Raw genomic sequence first — 19,651 nt, 5'->3', positions numbered from 1 at the left:
GCTCCTCGCCAGGACATACCTTTGCCGCTAGATCTGTCCTGCCACCCAAAAAAATAAAGAAATGTGGAGATATAAGGAAAGCGATAAACGGCAGCGTTTTAATGGCACTTTTCGTTTTCCTGTTTAAATAGAGCCCTAAACATTTAATCATACATGGATGCAAATTTAGAACATTTTCAGAGAGTGCAATTTTGAATGTACAAGGGGTTGATTTTTCAAAGGCATATTTTCGCAAGCTCCAGTAATATTAATAATAATAATTCTATACAAAAAAAATCCTTGTAAGTTACTTTTTTCTATGAATATGATTGGTCCCGTATTGCCATTGCAGAATATATATATATTTTTTAAAAAGGCGGTCCATTTATTATTTTACTGCAGTGACTCGGATGTGGGATGAGCACTTACAGAAATATGGCAATATCAGTAAACCATTTAGATTTTTTTATTAATCTAATTCTAAACTATTCTTTCTAACACCCTTTCACACAGACAAAAAACGACTTTTCTTGTTATTGCTCCTCTATAGCCACACCCATGACACAGGTCACACCCCCTGTGTAGGCCACACCCACACCGGTTATGCCCATACATGCCTACTCTCGCAGGAGGCATTCTGATTTTTCCGGTAATCCCCCGCACCCCGGTAGAGTAGGCACTTCTCCCGCATTCCTGACCACTTCCTAGTGAAGTGGGCAAACTGGGGAGAATTTTAAAGGAGAATCTATAAGAATCGCATCATTTGGCACCACTCCCTATTTAAATTGAGCTATTTACGATAATTTACTGCAGGGGCGGGCTTAATTACATGAACCATCAGGCTCCGCCCCCATCACCACCCACCTGTTCCTCGGGAGGAACAATTAAAGGTAGGCAAGTATGGTTATGCCCCACATCACTAGTTACACCACCGCAGTGACTGTCACACTCAGGGGCGCCGAGAGGGGGGGGAGCGGGTACAGATTACCCGGGCCCGGGCTTACTGAGGGGCCCGGCGGGGGCCCGGGTCCGGCGCCCCTCCCCTTCCCTCATAGCAGCCCAGCACACAGCGTGTGCTGAGCTGCAGTGGATCGCACCCCCCCTGGCTTTGCGCCGGGCTGAGGGGGCTCACAGCACCCCCCCTCCACAGCGCACAGCGCCGCACCGCGGCGCTGCATATATTTTTCTTTTTCTGGGAATGGGGCGTGGCCCTATTACCCGGGCCCGCCGCAGCTCTCAGCGGGCCTGGTCACACTCCCTGCAGCGGCACACAATAGGCCCTTTATAAATTTCAGCTCCAGGCCCATGAGAACAATAATCTGACACTGTGGATGGCCTCCCCCGAGCCAGCCCTGAAATCAAAATTTTAGGTATAAGATTTGGCCGTGGTGATTATGCCACTCAAAACTAGGAAGATGCTACCAGGAAGATACAGGGGTCTATTTACTAAGCAGTGTTAGGAGACAGAGTGAAAAGTGATAAGGAGCCAGCCAATCAGCTCCCAACTGTCATTTTTCACACACAGCCTGTGAGATGACAGTTGGGAGCTGATTGGCTGCCACCTCATCACTTTTCACACTGTCTCCTAACACTGCTTAGTAAATAGACCCCACGGTCTTGGAGAAAGTGGCAGCTTTCTTACAGACACAGGGTTGACTTCTGCAAAACTTACCTGAATCCTTTGTTTCTTTATGTCGGTTATGTGTGCTTCTTGCCAGAGTCTTTGTGGACCAGGATGGATTCTTTTTTCTTACTATTATTATGCAGGAATAGAATGAATCCAGTCAAAAGGGGGACTACACATCGAGGCAGGGGCGTTTTAAGAGAGGAGGGGGCCCGTGTGCAGACTCAGGGCCTGATTCAGCACCTTGTCGATTGTTTCCTTCTGCCACTGCGATTGGGACCGTGATTGCAGCGACTACGCAGACCCATCGCAGAATGATTGACAGGAAGTGCCTTTTGTGGGTGTTGACAGGGGGTGGTCGGCTAAACGCAGGTGTGCCAGTGCGTTTGAACGCCGTTACAGCAGAGTTGCCTACCTTTAAAGATCTATTCCCGGGAGAATCCTGGGTAAGAGAAGCAGGAGGGAGGCAATGGGGGGTGGGGCCTGATGATTTGCGTCATTAAGCCCCGCCCCCTCATGGTAAATTGTCGCGATTGGCTAGAATTTGCATAGGGGGTGGGGCCAAATGACGTGATTCATGTAGAATCATGTTTTAAGCCCCGCCCCCTACACGGAGACCCGCGATCGCCGCAGGTATTCCCCTCATTCTGCCCACTTCACTAGGAAGTGGGCAGAATGCGGGAGAAATGCCTACTCTTCCGGGGGTGCGGGCAGGGCCGGATTAACAATGGGGCGGGTGGAGCTACAGCTCCAGGCCTCCCATTGAAAATAGGCCCACACCGACTGCAGTGCAGGCAGGAAAAAAAAGTTTTTTCTTTCCTGTCAACACTAAGGAACAGCTCAGCCAGCTCTCTCACCTAATGGCTGTCATAAATAGAGCTTAGCCCATTCTGACCTCCCCGGTCCCCACCCGTTCCCCTCCTCTTGGAGGATCGACAGGCCAGGACAAAGTCCCGCCCACCCGCGGGCCGCTGAAGCCCCGCCCACCTCGGAAGCCCCGCCGAAGCTCCACCTCCATTATACCGAGGCTCCGCCTCCTGAACCATCCTACTCCAAAGCGGTGTCAAGCGCCTAGTTGAAGAGGGAAGGCAGCTCAGCCAAGCATGTCAGGATTAGCTTTACTCAGGTCAGTGTAATGTCTGGCCTCTGTCTACTCTATATATGTATGTAATTATCTATTATCTATCTATAATATTAGGTGGGTATAAGAGCTTGTGTATCTACACATATATATATATATATATATATATTAGGGGTGAGCGGGTTCGGATTTCTGAAATCCGAACCCCCCCGAGCCCCCCCGATCCGAGTCCGATCCGAATCAGGCTCGACTTTTCCCGCCTGACTCGGATCTGAAATCGAGGCAAAACGTCATCATCCCGCCTTCCGAGTCTCGCGGGTTTTGGATCCTATATAAGGTACCCACGTCGGCGCCATTTTCTCACTCGGCTGTGGACAGTGAAGAGGGAGGGTGGGAGTTAGGGCTGTGTAGTGTAGTGTAGTGTAGTGCTGCTGTTGTCCACTACTTCAAAGTCCATAGGGGCTGGCTGTGTTGTGCTGTGCTGCTGTTGTTAATAGGGGCTGTGTCCACTACTTCAAAGTCCATAGGGGCTGGCTGGACTGTGTTGTGCAGTCAGTTCTCCATAGGGGCTGTGTCCACTCCAAAGTCCTGTGCAGTGTCCCAGTCCTAAAGAGGTGCTGTAGTGTTGTCCAGGGGGTGCTCTGTCCATCAGGGGTGCTCCCCCCAAGTGCTAAAAAAATAATATATTTTCTGTGTTTGTGAATTGTGTGCGCAGTAGCCGCACGTGCATCAACAAAGTAGTGCCAAGCGTGCGCCTGTGTCATAAGTAAAGGGCCGGCTGGCTTGACCGTTAAAGGGTGCTGTAACCCCCGAAAGTACACTCCAGTCCAAACCAAAAAAAAAATTATTTTCTGTGTTTGTGAATTGTGTGCGCAGTAGCCGCACGTGCATCAACAAAGTAGTGCCAAGCGTGCGCCTGTGTCATAAGTAAAGGGCCGGCTGGCTTGACCGTTAAGGGTGCTGTAACCCCCGAAAGTACACTCCAGTCCAAACCAAAAAAAAAATTATTTTCTGTGTTTGTGAATTGTGTGCGCAGTAGCCGCACGTGCATCAACAAAGTAGTGCCAAGCGTGCGCCTGTGTCATAAGTAAAGGGCCGGCTGGCTTGACCGTTAAGGGTGCTGTAACCCCCGAAAGTACACTCCAGTCCAAACCAAAAAAAAAATTATTTTCTGTGTTTGTGAATTGTGTGCGCAGTAGCCGCACGTGCATCAACAAAGTAGTGCCAAGCGTGCGCCTGTGTCATAAGTAAAGGGCCGGCTGGCTTGACCGTTAAGGGTGCTGTAACCCCCGAAAGTACACTCCAGTCCAAACCAAAAAAAAAATTATTTTCTGTGTTTGTGAATTGTGTGCACAGTAGCCGCACGTGCATCAACAAAGTAGTGCCAAGCGTGCGCCTGTGTCATAAGTAAAGGGCCGGCTGGCTTGACCGTTAAGGGTGCTGTAACCCCCGAAAGTACACTCCAGTCCAAACCAAAAAAAAAATTATTTTCTGTGTTTGTGAATTGTGTGCGCAGTAGCCGCACGTGCATCAACAAAGTAGTGCCAAGCGTGCGCCTGTGTCATAAGTAAAGGGCCGGCTGGCTTGACCGTTAAGGGTGCTGTAACCCCCGAAAGTACACTCCAGTCCAAACCAAAAAAAAAATTATTTTCTGTGTTTGTGAATTGTGTGCGCAGTAGCCGCACGTGCATCAACAAAGTAGTGCCAAGCGTGCGCCTGTGTCATAAGTAAAGGGCCGGCTGGCTTGACCGTTAAGGGTGCTGTAACCCCCGAAAGTACACTCCAGTCCAAACCAAAAAAAAAATTATTTTCTGTGTTTGTGAATTGTGTGCGCAGTAGCCGCACGTGCATCAACAAAGTAGTGCCAAGCGTGCGCCTGTGTCATAAGTAAAGGGCCGGCTGGCTTGACCGTTAAGGGTGCTGTAACCCCCGAAAGTACACTCCAGTCCAAACCAAAAAAAAAATTATTTTCTGTGTTTGTGAATTGTGTGCGCAGTAGCCGCACGTGCATCAACAAAGTAGTGCCAAGCGTGCGCCTGTGTCATAAGTAAAGGGCCAGCTGGCTTGACCGTTAAGGGTGCTGTAACCCCCGAAAGTACACTCCAGTCCAAACCAAAAAAAAAATTATTTTCTGTGTTTGTGAATTGTGTGCGCAGTAGCCGCACGTGCATCAACAAAGTAGTGCCAAGCGTGCGCCTGTGTCATAAGTAAAGGGCCGGCTGGCTTGACCGTTAAAGGGTGCTGTAACCCCCAAAGTACACTCCAGTCCAAAAAAATATATATTTTCTGTGTTTGTGACTTGTGTGCACTGTGGCTGCATGTGCATCAACAAAGGAGCAGCGCCAAGCGTGCGCCTGTGTCCCATAAGTAAAGAGCCGGCTGGCTCATTTCTTAAAGGGTGGTGTAACCCACAAAGTGCACTACTCTCCAGCAAAAATAAAAAAATATTTTCTGTGTTTGTGTGCGCTTTAGCCGCACGTATATATATCAATATAACATAAATGGAGGACCCAACTTTCTCTGATAAAAATAAAATAGGGAAAGATCAAGAACCTCTTCCTACTAGTGCTGTTGCTGCTGCTGGGAGTTGTTCATCATCCCAGAGAGGAAGTAGGAACATCACTACTTTTACTAAACAATTGACCCTCCAACAGTCCTTAGCGATGAGGATGAAGTACGACAGCAGTCATCCTGAAGCAAAACGTATAACTGAGGCCTTGACTGCTATGTTGGTGTTAGACGTGCGTCCGGTATCCGACATTAGTGCAGTGGGATTTAGACAATTGATGGAGGTAGTGTCTCCTCGGTTCCAAATCCCGTCTAGATTCCACCTGCATCCTCAAAGCAGCAGCGACAAGCGTGCGTCTGTCTGTTAAAGGGTGGTGACACCCTCAAAGTGTGCTACACAAACAATTAAAATATTGTTCTTTTTTTTTCTGTCTTTGTGAATTGTGTGGGCTGTAGCCGCACCTGCATCCTTAAAGCAGCAGCGACAAGCGTGCGTCTGTCTGTTAAAGGGTGGTGACACCCTCAAAGTGTGCTACACAAACAATTAAAATATTGTTCTTTTTTTTTCTGTCTTTGTGAATTGTGTGGGCTGTAGCCGCACCTGCATCCTTAAAGCAGCAGCGACAAGCGTGCGTCTGTCTGTTAAAGGGTGGTGACACCCTCAAAGTGTTCTACACAAACAATTAAAATATTGTTCTTTTTTTTTCGGTCTTTGTGAAATGTGTGGGCTGTAGCCGCACCTGCATCCTTAAAGCAGCAGCGACAAGCGTGCGTCTGTCTGTTAAAGGGTGGTGTAACTCTCAAAATGTTCCAAAAAATAAAAAACTATTTTTTAATGTGTTTGTGACTTGTGTGCGATGTAGCCACACTTGCATCCTCAAAGCAGCAGCGACAAGCGTGCGTCTGTCTGTTAAAGGGTGGTGACACCCTCAAAGTGTGCTACACAAACAATTAAAATATTGTTCTTTTTTTTTCTGTCTATGTGAATTGTGTGGGCTGTAGCCGCACCTGCATCCTTAAAGCAGCAGCGACAAGCGTGCGTCTGTCTGTTAAAGGGTGGTGACACCCTCAAAGTGTGCTACACAAACAATTAAAATATTGTTCTTTTTTTTTTGGTCTTTGTGAAATGTGTGGGCTGTAGCCGCACCTGCATCCTTAAAGCAGCAGCGACAAGCGTGCGTCTGTCTGTTAAAGGGTGGTGACACCTCAAAGTGTTCTACACAAACAATTAAAATATTCTTCTTCTTTTTTCTGTCTTTGTGAATTGTGTGGGCTGTAGCCGCACTTGCATCCTCAAAGCAGCAGCGACAAGCGTGCGTCTGTCTGTTAAAGGGTGGTGTAACCCTCAAAGTGTGCTCCACAAACAATAAAAATATTCTTTTTTTTTTCTGTCTTTGTGAATTGTGTGGGCTGTAGCCGCACTTGAATCCTCAAAGCAGCAGCGACAAGCGTGCGTCTGTCTGTTAAAGGATTACATCGGTGACAGCATCCAAGTAGGCATGTCAGACAGTCCGTACCTGTACTGGCAGGAAAAAGAAGCAATTTGGAGGTCCCTGTACAAACTGGCTCTATTTTACCTGAGTTGCCCCCCCTCCAGTGTGTACTCCGAAAGAGTGTTTAGTGCAGCCGGGAACCTTGTCAGCGAAAGGCGTAGGAGGTTGCTTCCACAAAATGTGGAGAAGATGATGTTCATAAAATGAATTATCAACTCTTCCAGGGAGACCAGCCTCCAGAACGTACAGAGGGACCTGTGGTTCCAGCAGGGACGAATTAATACTCTGTGAGGATGAGGATGTACACACTGAAGAGGGTGAGGAATCGGTGGATGAGGAGGATGAGGATGACATCTTGCCTCCGTAGAGCCAGTTTGTGCAGGGACAGATAAATTGCCAGCTTGTTTTGTGGGGGCCCAAACGAACCAATCATTTCAGCCACAGTTGTGTGGCAGACCCTGGCGCTGAAATGATTGGTTTGTTAAAGTGTGCATGTCCTGTTTATACAACATAAGGGTGGGTGGGAGGGCCCAAGGACAATTCCATCTTGCACCTCTTTTTTTTCTTTGCATTATGTACAGTTTGGGGCCTAGTTTTTCAATGCCATCCTGTCTGCCACTGCAGTTTCACGCCTAGATGGGTCACGTGTTTGTGCCGCCCACTTGTGTCGCTTAGCATAGTCATCCAGCTACCTCGGTGCAACCTTTTGGACATAAAAACACTATTGTGAGGTGTGAGGTATTCAGAATAGACTGGAAATGAGTGGAAATTAAGGTTATTGAGGTTAATAATAGCATAGGAGCAGAAAAACCTACAAATTCTGTGATTTTAGCTGTTTTTATGCTTTTTTTCAAAAAAATACAGATCCAAAACACAAAACCCAGAACCCAAAACACGCAAGGGTGGTTTTGGCAAAACCAATCCAGATCCAAAACACGAAGAAAGATCCAGATCCAAAACCAAAACACAAAACACGAAAAGTGGCCGGTGCACACCCCTAATATATATACACCCACACGTATATGTGTGTGTGTGTATATATGTATATATATATATATACATACACACACATGTACTGTATATATGTGTATATATATGCACATACTTGTTTGTGTGTGTATATAATATATATGTATGTATGTGTGTAAATGTATGTTTGTGTATATGTATGTTTATATACACACACGTGTATATATGCACATACTTGTGTCTGTGTGTATATATATATGCATGTGTATATATATATATATATATATATATATTAGGGGTGAGCGGGTTCGGATTTCTGAAATCCAAACCCCCCCGCGCCCCCCCGATCCGAGTCTGATCCGAGTCAGGCTCGACTTTTCCCGCCTGACTCGGATCTGAAATCGAGGCAAAACGTCATCATCCCGCCTTCCGAGTCTCGCGGGTTTTGGATCCTATATAAGGTACCCGCGTCGGCGCCATTTTCTCACTCGGCTGTGGACAGTGAAGAGGGAGGGTGGGAGTTAGGGCTGTGTAGTGTAGTGTAGTGTAGTGCTGCTGTTGTCCACTACTTCAAAGTCCATAGGGGCTGGCTGTGTTGTGCTGTGCTGCTGTTGTTAATAGGGGCTGTGTCCACTACTTCAAAGTCCATAGGGGCTGGCTGGACTGTGTTGTGCAGTCAGTTCTCCATAGGGGCTGTGTCCACTCCAAAGTCCTGTGCAGTGTCCCAGTCCTAAAGGAGTGCTGTAGTGTTGTCCAGGGGGTGCTCTGTCCATCAGGGGTGCTCCCCCCAAGTGCTAAAAAAATAATATATTTTCTGTGTTTGTGAATTGTGTGCGCAGTAGCCGCACGTGCATCAACAAAGTAGTGCCAAGCGTGCGCCTGTGTCATAAGTAAAGGGCCGGCTGGCTTGACCGTTAAAGGGTGCTGTAACCCCCGAAAGTACACTCCAGTCCAAACCAAAAAAAAATTATTTTCTGTGTTTGTGAATTGTGTGCGCAGTAGCCGCACGTGCATCAACAAAGTAGTGCCAAGCGTGCGCCTGTGTCATAAGTAAAGGGCCGGCTGGCTTGACCGTTAAGGGTGCTGTAACCCCCGAAAGTACACTCCAGTCCAAACCAAAAAAAAAATTATTTTCTGTGTTTGTGAATTGTGTGCGCAGTAGCCGCACGTGCATCAACAAAGTAGTGCCAAGCGTGCGCCTGTGTCATAAGTAAAGGGCCGGCTGGCTTGACCGTTAAGGGTGCTGTAACCCCTAAAAGTACACTCCAGTCCAAACCAAAAAAAAAATTATTTTCTGTGTTTGTGAATTGTGTGCGCAGTAGCCGCACGTGCATCAACAAAGTAGTGCCAAGCGTGCGCCTGTGTCATAAGTAAAGGGCCGGCTGGCTTGACCGTTAAGGGTGCTGTAACCCCCGAAAGTACACTCCAGTCCAAACCAAAAAAAAAATTATTTTCTGTGTTTGTGAATTGTGTGCGAAGTAGCCGCACGTGCATCAACAAAGTAGTTCCAAGCGTGCGCCTGTGTCATAAGTAAAGGGCCGGCTGGCTTGACCGTTAAAGGGTGCTGTAACCCCCAAAGTACACTCCAGTCCAAACCAAAAAAAAAATTATTTTCTGTGTTTGTGAATTGTGTGCGCAGTAGCCGCACGTGCATCAACAAAGTAGTGCCAAGCGTGCGCCTGTGTCATAAGTAAAGGGCCGGCTGGCTTGACCGTTAAAGGGTGCTGTAACCCCCGAAAGTACACTCCAGTCCAAACCAAAAAAAAATTATTTTCTGTGTTTGTGAATTGTGTGCGCAGTAGCCGCACGTGCATCAACAAAGTAGTGCCAAGCGTGCGCCTGTGTCATAAGTAAAGGGCCGGCTGGCTTGACCGTTAAGGGTGCTGTAACCCCCGAGAGTACACTCCAGTCCAAACCAAAAAAAAAATTATTTTCTGTGTTTGTGAATTGTGTGCGCAGTAGCCGCACGTGCATCAACAAAGTAGTGCCAAGCGTGCGCCTGTGTCATAAGTAAAGGGCCGGCTGGCTTGACCGTTAAGGGTGCTGTAACCCCCGAAAGTACACTCCAGTCCAAACCAAAAAAAAAATTATTTTCTGTGTTTGTGAATTGTGTGCGCAGTAGCCGCACGTGCATCAACAAAGTAGTGCCAAGCGTGCGCCTGTATCATAAGTAAAGGGCCAGCTGGCTTGACCGTTAAGGGTGCTGTAACCCCCGAAAGTACACTCCAGTCCAAACCAAAAAAAAAATTATTTTCTGTGTTTGTGAATTGTGTGCGCAGTAGCCGCACATGCATCAACAAAGTAGTGCCAAGCGTGCGCCTGTGTCATAAGTAAAGGGCCGGCTGGCTTGACCGTTAAGGGTGCTGTAACCCCCGAAAGTACACTCCAGTCCAAACCAAAAAAAAAATTATTTTCTGTGTTTGTGAATTGTGTGCGCAGTAGCCGCACGTGCATCAACAAAGTAGTGCCAAGCGTGCGCCTGTGTCATAAGTAAAGGGCCGGCTGGCTTGACCGTTAAAGGGTGCTGTAACCCCCGAAAGTACACTCCAGTCCAAACCAAAAAAAAAAATATTTTCTGTGTTTGTGAATTGTGTGCGCAGTAGCCGCACGTGCATCAACAAAGTAGTGCCAAGAGTGCGCCTGTGTCATAAGTAAAGGGCCGGCTGGCTTGACCGTTAAAGGGTGCTGTAACCCCCGAAAGTACACTCCAGTCCAAACCAAAAAAAAAATTATTTTCTGTGTTTAGCCGCACGTATATATCAAATCGATATAACATAAATGGAGGACCAAACTTTCTCCGATAAAAATAAAATAGAGAAAGATCAAGAACCACTTCCTCCTAGTGCTGAAGCTGCTGCCACTAGTCATGACATAGACGATAACATGCCATCAACGTCGTCTGCCAAGGCCGATGCCCAATGTCATAGTAGAGGGCACATACAATCCCAAATGGCAAAGTTCAGGAAAATGACCTTGAAAAAGACATTTAAATCAGCTGAAGAGAAACGTAAACTTGCCAATATGCCATTTACGACACGGAGTTGCAAGGAACGGCTAAGGTCGATCCCTAGTATGTTCATGACTAGTGGTTCAGCTTCACATGACGATGGAAGCCCTCCTCTCACTAAAAAAATCAAAAGAGTTAAGCTGGCAAAAGCACAGCGAAGAACTGTGCTTTCTAAGAAGATATCACAAATCCCCAAGGAGAGTCCAAGTGTGGTGGTGGTTGCGATGCCTGACCTTCCCAGCACTGGACGGGAAGAGGTGGCTCTTTCCACCATTTGCACGCCCCCTGCAAGTGCTGAAAGGAGCACCCACAGTCCACTTGCTGATATGTAAATTGAAGATGTCACTGTTGAAGTACAACAGGATGAGGATACTGGTGTAGCTGGCGCTGAGGAGGAAGTTGGCGAGGAGGATTCTGATGGTGATGTGGTTTGTTTAAATCAGGCTCCGGGGGAGACAGTTGTTGTCCGTGGGATGAAAAAGCCCATCACGGTCATGCCTGGGCAGAAGACCAAACATTCCACCTCTTTGGTCTGGCAATATTTCTATCCAAATCCGGACAACAACTGTCTTGCCATATGTGAAATAAGTAGGGGTAGGGACGTCAACCACCTAGGAACATCCTCCCTTATACGGCACCTGCAGCGCGTTCATAAAAAGTTACTGTCAAGTTCAGAAACTTTGGCTAAGACCGTAAGCAGTCCAGGGACACCTAAATCCCGTTGTCCTGTTGTATCCAAGCGCCTGCAAACCACACCGTCAACTCCCTCCTCGTCAATTTCCTCCTTAGTCAGGATCGGAAGTAGTCCTGCAGGCCATGTCACTGGCATGACTGACTCTCCTATCCGGGATTCCTCTGGAGGATCCTGCATTGCTGCGCCTACTGCTGGCGCTGCTGCTGTTGCTGCTGCTGGGAGTCGTTCGTCATCCCAGAGAGGAAGTAGGAACACCACTACTTTTACTAAACAATTGACCCTCCAACAGTCCTTAGCGAGGAGGATGAAGTACGACAGCAGTCATCCTGAAGCAAAACGTATAACTGAGGCCTTGACTGCTATGTTGGTGTTAGACGTGCGTCCGGTATCCGCCATTAGTGCAGTGGGATTTAGACAATTGATGGAGGTAGTGTGTCCCCGGTTCCAAATCCCGTCTAGATTCCACTTCACTAGGCAGGCGATACCAAGACTGTACAGAAACGTCAGAAAAAGTGTCCTCAGTGTCCTGAAAAATGCCGTTGTACACAATGTCCACTTAACCACGGACATGTGGACAAGTGGAACAGGGCAGACTAAGGACTATATGACTGTGACAGCCCACTGGGTAGATGTATCACCTTACGCAGCAACAGCAGCAGCGTCACCAGTAGCAGCATCTCAGAAACGCCAGCTCGTTACAAGGCAGGCTATGCTGTGTATCACCGGTTTCAGTAAGAGGCACACCGCCGACAACCTCTTAGAGAAACTGAGGGAAATCATCGCCCAGTGGCTTACCCCACTTAGACTCTCCTGGGGATTTGTGATATCTGACAACGCCACCAATATTGTGCGGGCATTACATCTGGGCAAATTCCAGCACGTCCCATGTTTTGCTCACACAATAAACTTGGTGGTGCAGAATTTTCTGAAAAGCGACAGGGGCATGCAGGAGACGCTTTGGGTGGCCCGAAAAATTTCTGGCCACTTTCGCCATTCAGCGACTGCGTGCCGAAGACTGGAGCGCCAGCAAACACTCTTGAACCTGCCCCGCCATCACCTGAAGCAAGAGGTTGTGACGCGGTGGAACTCAACCCTCTATATGCTTCAGAGGATGGAGGAGCAGCAAAAGGCCATACAAGCCTATACATCCACCTATGACATAGGCAAAGGAGGGGGTATGCACCTGACTCAAGCGCAGTGGAGAATGATTTCCGTGTTGTGCAAGGTTCTCCAGCCCTTCGAACTTGCCACACGTGAAGTCAGTTCAGACACAGCCAGCTTGAGTCAGGTCATTCCCCTCATCAGGCTTTTGCAGAAGCAGCTGGAGAAAGTGAAGGAGGAGCTAAGACGGAGCGATTCCGCTCGGCATGTGGGACTTGTGGATGAAGCCCTTCATTCGCTTTGCCAGGATTCCAGGGTGGTCAATCTGTTGAAATCAGACCACTACATTTTGGCCACCGTGCTTGATCCTAGGTTTAAAGCCTATGTGGTGTCTCTCTTTCCGGCCGACACAAGCCTGCAGAGGTGCAAAGACCTGCTGGTGAACACACTGTCAGCTGAAGCGGAACGTGACACGTCAACGGCTCCTTCTTCATTTTCTCCTGCAACTGGGGCTGCCAGGAAAAAACTTAGGTATCCTAAGCAACCCGCTGGCGGTGATGCAGGGCAGGCAGGACCAAGTTTGGACATCTGGTCCGGACTGAAGGACCTGGCAACAATTTCTGACATGTCTACTGTCACTGCATATGATACTGTCACCATTGACAGAATGGTGGAGGATTACATCGGTGACAGCATCCAAGTAGGCATGTCAGACAGTCCATACCTGTACTGGCAGGAAAAAGAGGCAATTTGGAGGCCCCTGTACAAGCTGGCTCTATTTTACCTGAGTTGCCCCCCCTCCAGTGTGTACTCCGAAAGAGTGTTTAGTGCAGCCGGGAACCTTGTCAGCGAAAGGCGTAGGAGGTTGCTTCCACAGAATGTGGAGAAGATGATGTTCATCAAAATGAATTATCAGCTCTTCCAGGGAGACCAGCCTCCAGAAGGTACAGAGGGACCTGTGGTGGTGGATTCAAGTGGGGACGAGTTAATACTTTGTGAGGATGAGGATGCACACACTGAAGAGGGTGAGGAATCGGTGGATGAGGAGGATGAGGATGACATCTTGCCTCCGTAGAGCCAGTTTGTGCAGGGACACATTAATTGCCAGCTTGTTTTGTGGGGGCCCAAACGAACCAATCATTTCAGCCACAGTTGTGTGGCAGACCCTGGCGCTGAAATGATTGATTTGTTAAAGTGTGCATGTCCTGTTTATACAACATAAGGGTGGGTGGGAGGGCCCAAGGACAATTCCATCTTGCACTTCTTTTTTTTCTTTGCATTATGTACAGTTTGGGGCCTAGTTTTTCTAACTGCCATCCTGTCTGCCACTGCAGTGTCACTCCTAGATGGGTCATGTGTTTGTGCCGCCCACTCGTGTCGCTTAGCATAGTCATCCAGCTACCTCGGTGCAACCTTTTGGACATGAAAACACTATTGTGAGGTGTGAGGTGTTCAGAATAGACTGGAAATGAGTGGAAATTAAGGTTATTGAGGTTAATAATAGCATAGGAGCAGAGAAACCAACAAATTCTGTGATTTTAGCTGTTTTTATGCTTTTTTAAAAAAAAATACAGATCCAAAACACAAAACCCAGAACCCAAAACACGGAAGGGTGGTTTTGGCAAAACCAATCCAGATCCAAAACACGAAGAAAGATCCAGATCCAAAACCAAAACACAAAACACGAAAAGTGGCCGGTGCACACCCCTAATATATATACATATATGTACATACTTGTGTGTGTATATGTATGTGTGTAAATGTATGTTTGTGGATATGTATGTGTGTGTATGTATATATATATACTAGGGGTGAGCGGGTTCGGATTTCTGAAATCCGAACCCCCCCGAGCCCCCCCGATCCGAGTCCGATCCGAGTCAGGCTCGACTTTTCCCGCCTGACTCGGATCTGAAATCGAGGCAAAACGTCATCTTCCCGCCTTCCGAGTCTCGCGGGTTTTGGATCCTATATAAGGTACACACGTCGGCGCCATTTTCTCACTCGGCTGTGGACAGTGAAGAGGGAGGGTGGGAGTTAGGGCTGTGTAGTGTAGTGTAGTGTAGTGCTGCTGTTGTCCACTACTTCAAAGTCCATAGGGGCTGGCTGTGTTGTGCTGTGCTGCTGTTGTTAATAGGGGCTGTGTCCACTACTTCAAAGTCCATAGGGGCTGGCTGGACTGTGTTGTGCAGTCAGTTCTCCATAGGGGCTGTGTCCACTCCAAAGTCCTGTGCAGTGTCCCAGTCCTAAAGGAGTGCTGTAGTGTTGTCCAGGGGGTGCTCTGTCCATCAGGGGTGCTCCCCCCAAGTGCTAAAAAAATAATATATTTTCTGTGTTTGTGAATTGTGTGCGCAGTAGCCGCACGTGCATCAACAAAGTAGTGCCAAGCGTGCGCCTGTGTCATAAGTAAAGGGCCGGCTGGCTTGACCGTTAAGGGTGCTGTAACCCCCGAAAGTACACTCCAGTCCAAACCAAAAAAAAATTATTTTCTGTGTTTGTGAATTGTGTGCGCAGTAGCCGCACGTGCATCAACAAAGTAGTGCCAAGCGTGCGCCTGTGTCATAAGTAAAGGGCCGGCTGGCTTGACCGTTAAGGGTGCTGTAACCCCCGAAAGTACACTCCAGTCCAAACCAAAAAAAAAATTATTTTCTGTGTTTGTGAATTGTGTGCGCAGTAGCCGCACGTGCATCAACAAAGTAGTGCCAAGCGTGCGCCTGTGTCATAAGTAAAGGGCCGGCTGGCTTGACCGTTAAGGGTGCTGTAACCCCCGAAAGTACACTCCAGTCCAAACCAAAAAAAATATTATTTTCTGTGTTTGTGAATTGTGTGCGCAGTAGTCGCACGTGCATCAACAAAGTAGTGCCAAGCGTGCGCCTGTGTCATAAGTAAAGGGCCGGCTGGCTTGACCGTTAAAGGGTGCTGTAACCCCCAAAGTACACTCCAGTCCAAACCAAAAAAAAAATTATTTTCTGTGTTTGTGAATTGTGTGCGCAGTAGCCGCACGTGCATCAACAAAGTAGTGCCAAGCGTGCGCCTGTGTCATAAGTAAAGGGCCGGCTGGCTTGACCGTTAAGGGTGCTGTAACCCCCGAAAGTACACTCCAGTCCAAACCAAAAAAAAAATTATTTTCTGTGTTTGTGAATTGTGTGCGCAGTAGCCGCACGTGCATCAACAAAGTAGTGCCAAGCGTGCGCCTGTGTCATAAGTAAAGGGCCGGCTGGCTTGACCGTTAAGGGTGCTGTAACCCCCGAAAGTACACTCCAGTCCAAACCAAAAAAAATATTATTTTCTGTGTTTGTGAATTGTGTGCGCAGTAGTCGCACGTGCATCAACAAAGTAGTGCCAAGCGTGCGCCTGTGTCATAAGTAAAGGGCCGGCTGGCTTGACCGTTAAAGGGTGCTGTAACCCCCAAAGTACACTCCAGTCCAAACCAAAAAAAAAATTATTTTCTGTGTTTGTGAATTGTGTGCGCAGTAGCCGCACGTGCATCAACAAAGTAGTGCCAAGCGTGCGCCTGTGTCATAAGTAAAGGGCCGGCTGGCTTGACCGTTAAGGGTGCTGTAACCCCCGAAAGTACACTCCAGTCCAAACCAAAAAAAAAATTATTTTCTGTGTTTGTGAATTGTGTGCGCAGTAGCCGCACGTGCATCAACAAAGTAGTGCCAAGCGTGCGCCTGTGTCATAAGTAAAGGGCCGGCTGGCTTGACCGTTAAAGGGTGCTGTAACCCCCGAAAGTACACTCCAGTCCTAACCAAAAAAAAATTATTTTCTGTGTTTGTGAATTGTGTGCGCAGTAGCCGCACGTGCATCAACAAAGTAGTGCCAAGAGTGCGCCTGTGTCATAAGTAAAGGGCCGGCTGGCTTGACCGTTAAAGGGTGCTGTAACCCCCGAAAGTACACTCCAGTCCAAACCAAAAAAAAATTATTTTCTGTGTTTGTGAATTGTGTGCGCAGTAGCCGCACGTGCATCAACAAAGTAGTGCCAAGCGTGCGCCTGTGTCATAAGTAAAGGGCCGGCTGGCTTGACCGTTAAAGGGTGCTGTAACCCCTGAAAGTACACTCCAGTCCAAACCAAAAAAAAATTATTTTCTGTGTTTGTGAATTGTGTGCGCAGTAGCCGCACGTGCATCAACAAAGTAGTGCCAAGCGTGCGCCTGTGTCATAAGTAAAGGGCCGGCTGGCTTGACCGTTAAGGGTGCTGTAACTCCCGAAAGTACACTCCAGTCCAAACCAAAAAAAAAATTATTTTCTGTGTTTGTGAATTGTGTGCGCAGTAGCCGCACGTGCATCAACAAAGTAGTGCCAAGCGTGCGCCTGTGTCATAAGTAAAGGGCCGGCTGGCTTGACCGTTAAGGGTGCTGTAACCCCCGAAAGTACACTCCAGTCCAAACCAAAAAAAAAATTATTTTCTGTGTTTGTGAATTGTGTGCGCAGTAGCCGCACGTGCATCAACAAAGTAGTGCCAAGCGTGCGCCTGTGTCATAAGTAAAGGGCCGGCTGGCTTGACCGTTAAGGGTGCTGTAACCCCCGAAAGTACACTCCAGTCCAAACCTAAAAAAAAATTATTTTCTGTGTTTGTGAATTGTGTGCGCAGTAGCCGCACGTGCATCAACAAAGTAGTGCCAAGCGTGCGCCTGTGTCATAAGTAAAGGGCCGGCTGGCTTGACCGTTAAAGGGTGCTGTAACCCCCGAAAGTACACTCCAGTCCAAACCAAAAAAAAATTATTTTCTGTGTTTGTGAATTGTGTGCGCAGTAGCCGCACGTGCATCAACAAAGTAGTGCCAAGCGTGCGCCTGTGTCATAAGTAAAGGGCCGGCTGGCTTGACCGTTAAAGGGTGCTGTAACCCCCAAAGTACACTCCAGTCCAAACCAAAAAAAAATTATTTTCTGTGTTTGTGAATTGTGTGCGCAGTAGCCGCACGTGCATCAACAAAGTAGTGCCAAGAGTGCGCCTGTGTCATAAGTAAAGGGCCGGCTGGCTTGACCGTTAAAGGGTGCTGTAACCCACAAAGTACACTCCAGTCCGAACCAAAAAAAAATTTATTTTCTGTGTTTAGCCGCACGTATATATCAAATCGATATAACATAAATGGAGGACCAAACTTTCTCCGATAAAAATAAAATAGAGAAAGATCAAGAACCACTTCCTCCTAGTGCTGAAGCTGCTGCCACTAGTCATGACATAGACGATAACATGCCATCAACGTCGTCTGCCATGGCCGATGCCCAATGTCATAGTAGAGGGCACATACAATCCCAAATGGCAAAGTTCAGGAAAATGACCTTGAAAAAGACATTTAAATCAGCTGAAGAGAAACGTAAACTTGCCAATATGCCATTTACGACACGGAGTGGCAAGGAACGGCTAAGGTCGATCCCTAGTATGTTCATGACTAGTGGTTCAGCTTCACATGACGATGGAAGCACTCCTCTCACTAAAAAAATCAAAAGAGTTAAGCTGGCAAAAGCACAGCGAAGAACTGTGCTTTCTAAGAAGATATCACAAATCCCCAAAGAGAGTCCAAGTGTGGTGGTGGTTGCGATGCCTGACCTTCCCAGCACTGGAAGGGAAGAGGTGGCTCTTTCCACCATTTGCACGCCCCCTGCAAGTGCTGAAAGGAGCACCCACAGTCCACTTGCTGATATGCAAATTGAAGATGTCACTGTTGAAGTACAACAGGATGAGGATACTGGTGTAGCTGGCGCTGAGGAGGAAGTTGGCGAGGAGGATTCTGATGGTGATGTGGTTTGTTTAAATCAGGCTCCGGGGGAGACAGTTGTTGTCCGTGGGATGAAAAAGCCCATCACGGTCATGCCTGGGCAGAAGACCAAACATTCCACCTCTTTGGTCTGGCAATATTTCTATCCAAATCCGGACAACAACTGTCTTGCCATATGTACCATATGTAAAGGTGAAATAAGTAGGGGTAGGGACGTCAACCACCTAGGAACATCCTCCCTTATACGGCACCTGCAGCGCGTTCATAAAAAGTTACTGTCAAGTTCAGAAACTTTGGCTCAGACCGTAAGCAGTCCAGGGACACCTAAATCCCGTTGTCCTGTTGTATCCAAGCGCCTGCAAACCACACCGTCAACTCCCTCCTCGTCAATTTCCTCCTTAGTCAGGATCGGAAGTAGTCCTGCAGGCCATATCACTGGCATGACTGACTCTCCTATCCGGGATTCCTCCGGAGGATCCTGCATTGCTACGCCTACTGCTGCCGCTGCTGCTGTTGCTGCTGCTGCTGGGAGTCGTTCATCATCCCAGAGAGGAAGTAGGAACACCACTACTTTTACTAAACAATTGACCCTCCAACAGTCCTTAGCGAGGAGGATGAAGTACGACAGCAGTCATCCTGAAGCAAAACGTATAACTGAGGCCTTGACTGCTATGTTGGTGTTAGACGTGCGTCCGGTATCCGCCATTAGTGCAGTGGGATTTAGACAATTGATGGAGGTAGTGTGTCCCCGGTTCCAAATCCCGTCTAGATTCCACTTCACTAGGCAGGCGATACCGAGACTGTACAGAAACGTCAGAAAAAGTGTCCTCAGTGTCCTGAAAAATGCCGTTGTACACAATGTCCACTTAACCACGGACATGTGGACAAGTGGAACAGGGCAGACTAAGGACTATATGACTGTGACAGCCCACTGGGTAGATGTATCACCTTACGCAGCAACAGCAGCAGCGTCACCAGTAGCAGCATCTCAGAAACGCCAGCTCGTTACAAGGCAGGCTACGCTGTGTATCACCGGTTTCAGTAAGAGGCACACCGCCGACAACCTCTTAGAGAAACTGAGGGAAATCATCGCCCAGTGGCTTACCCCACTTAGACTCTCCTGGGGATTTGTGATATCTGACAACGCCACCAATATTGTGCGGGCATTACATCTGGGCAAATTCCAGCACGTCCCATGTTTTGCTCACACAATAAACTTGGTGGTGCAGAATTTTCTGAAAAGCGACAGGGGCGTGCAGGAGACGCTTTGGGTGGCCCGAAAAATTTCTGGCCACTTTCGCCATTCAGCGACTGCGTGCCGAAGACTGGAGCGCCAGCAAACACTCTTGAACCTGCCCCGCCATCACCTGAAGCAAGAGGTTGTGACGCGGTGGAACTCAACCCTCTATATGCTTCAGAGGATGGAGGAGCAGCAAAAGGCCATACAAGCCTATACATCCACCTATGACATAGGCAA

This window comes from Taudactylus pleione, unplaced genomic scaffold, assembly GCF_031769625.1.
Source record: "Taudactylus pleione unplaced genomic scaffold, aTauple2 ptg000147l, whole genome shotgun sequence".
NCBI lineage: Eukaryota > Metazoa > Chordata > Amphibia > Anura > Myobatrachidae > Taudactylus > Taudactylus pleione.
Note: the sequence above shows the minus strand (reverse complement) of the source record.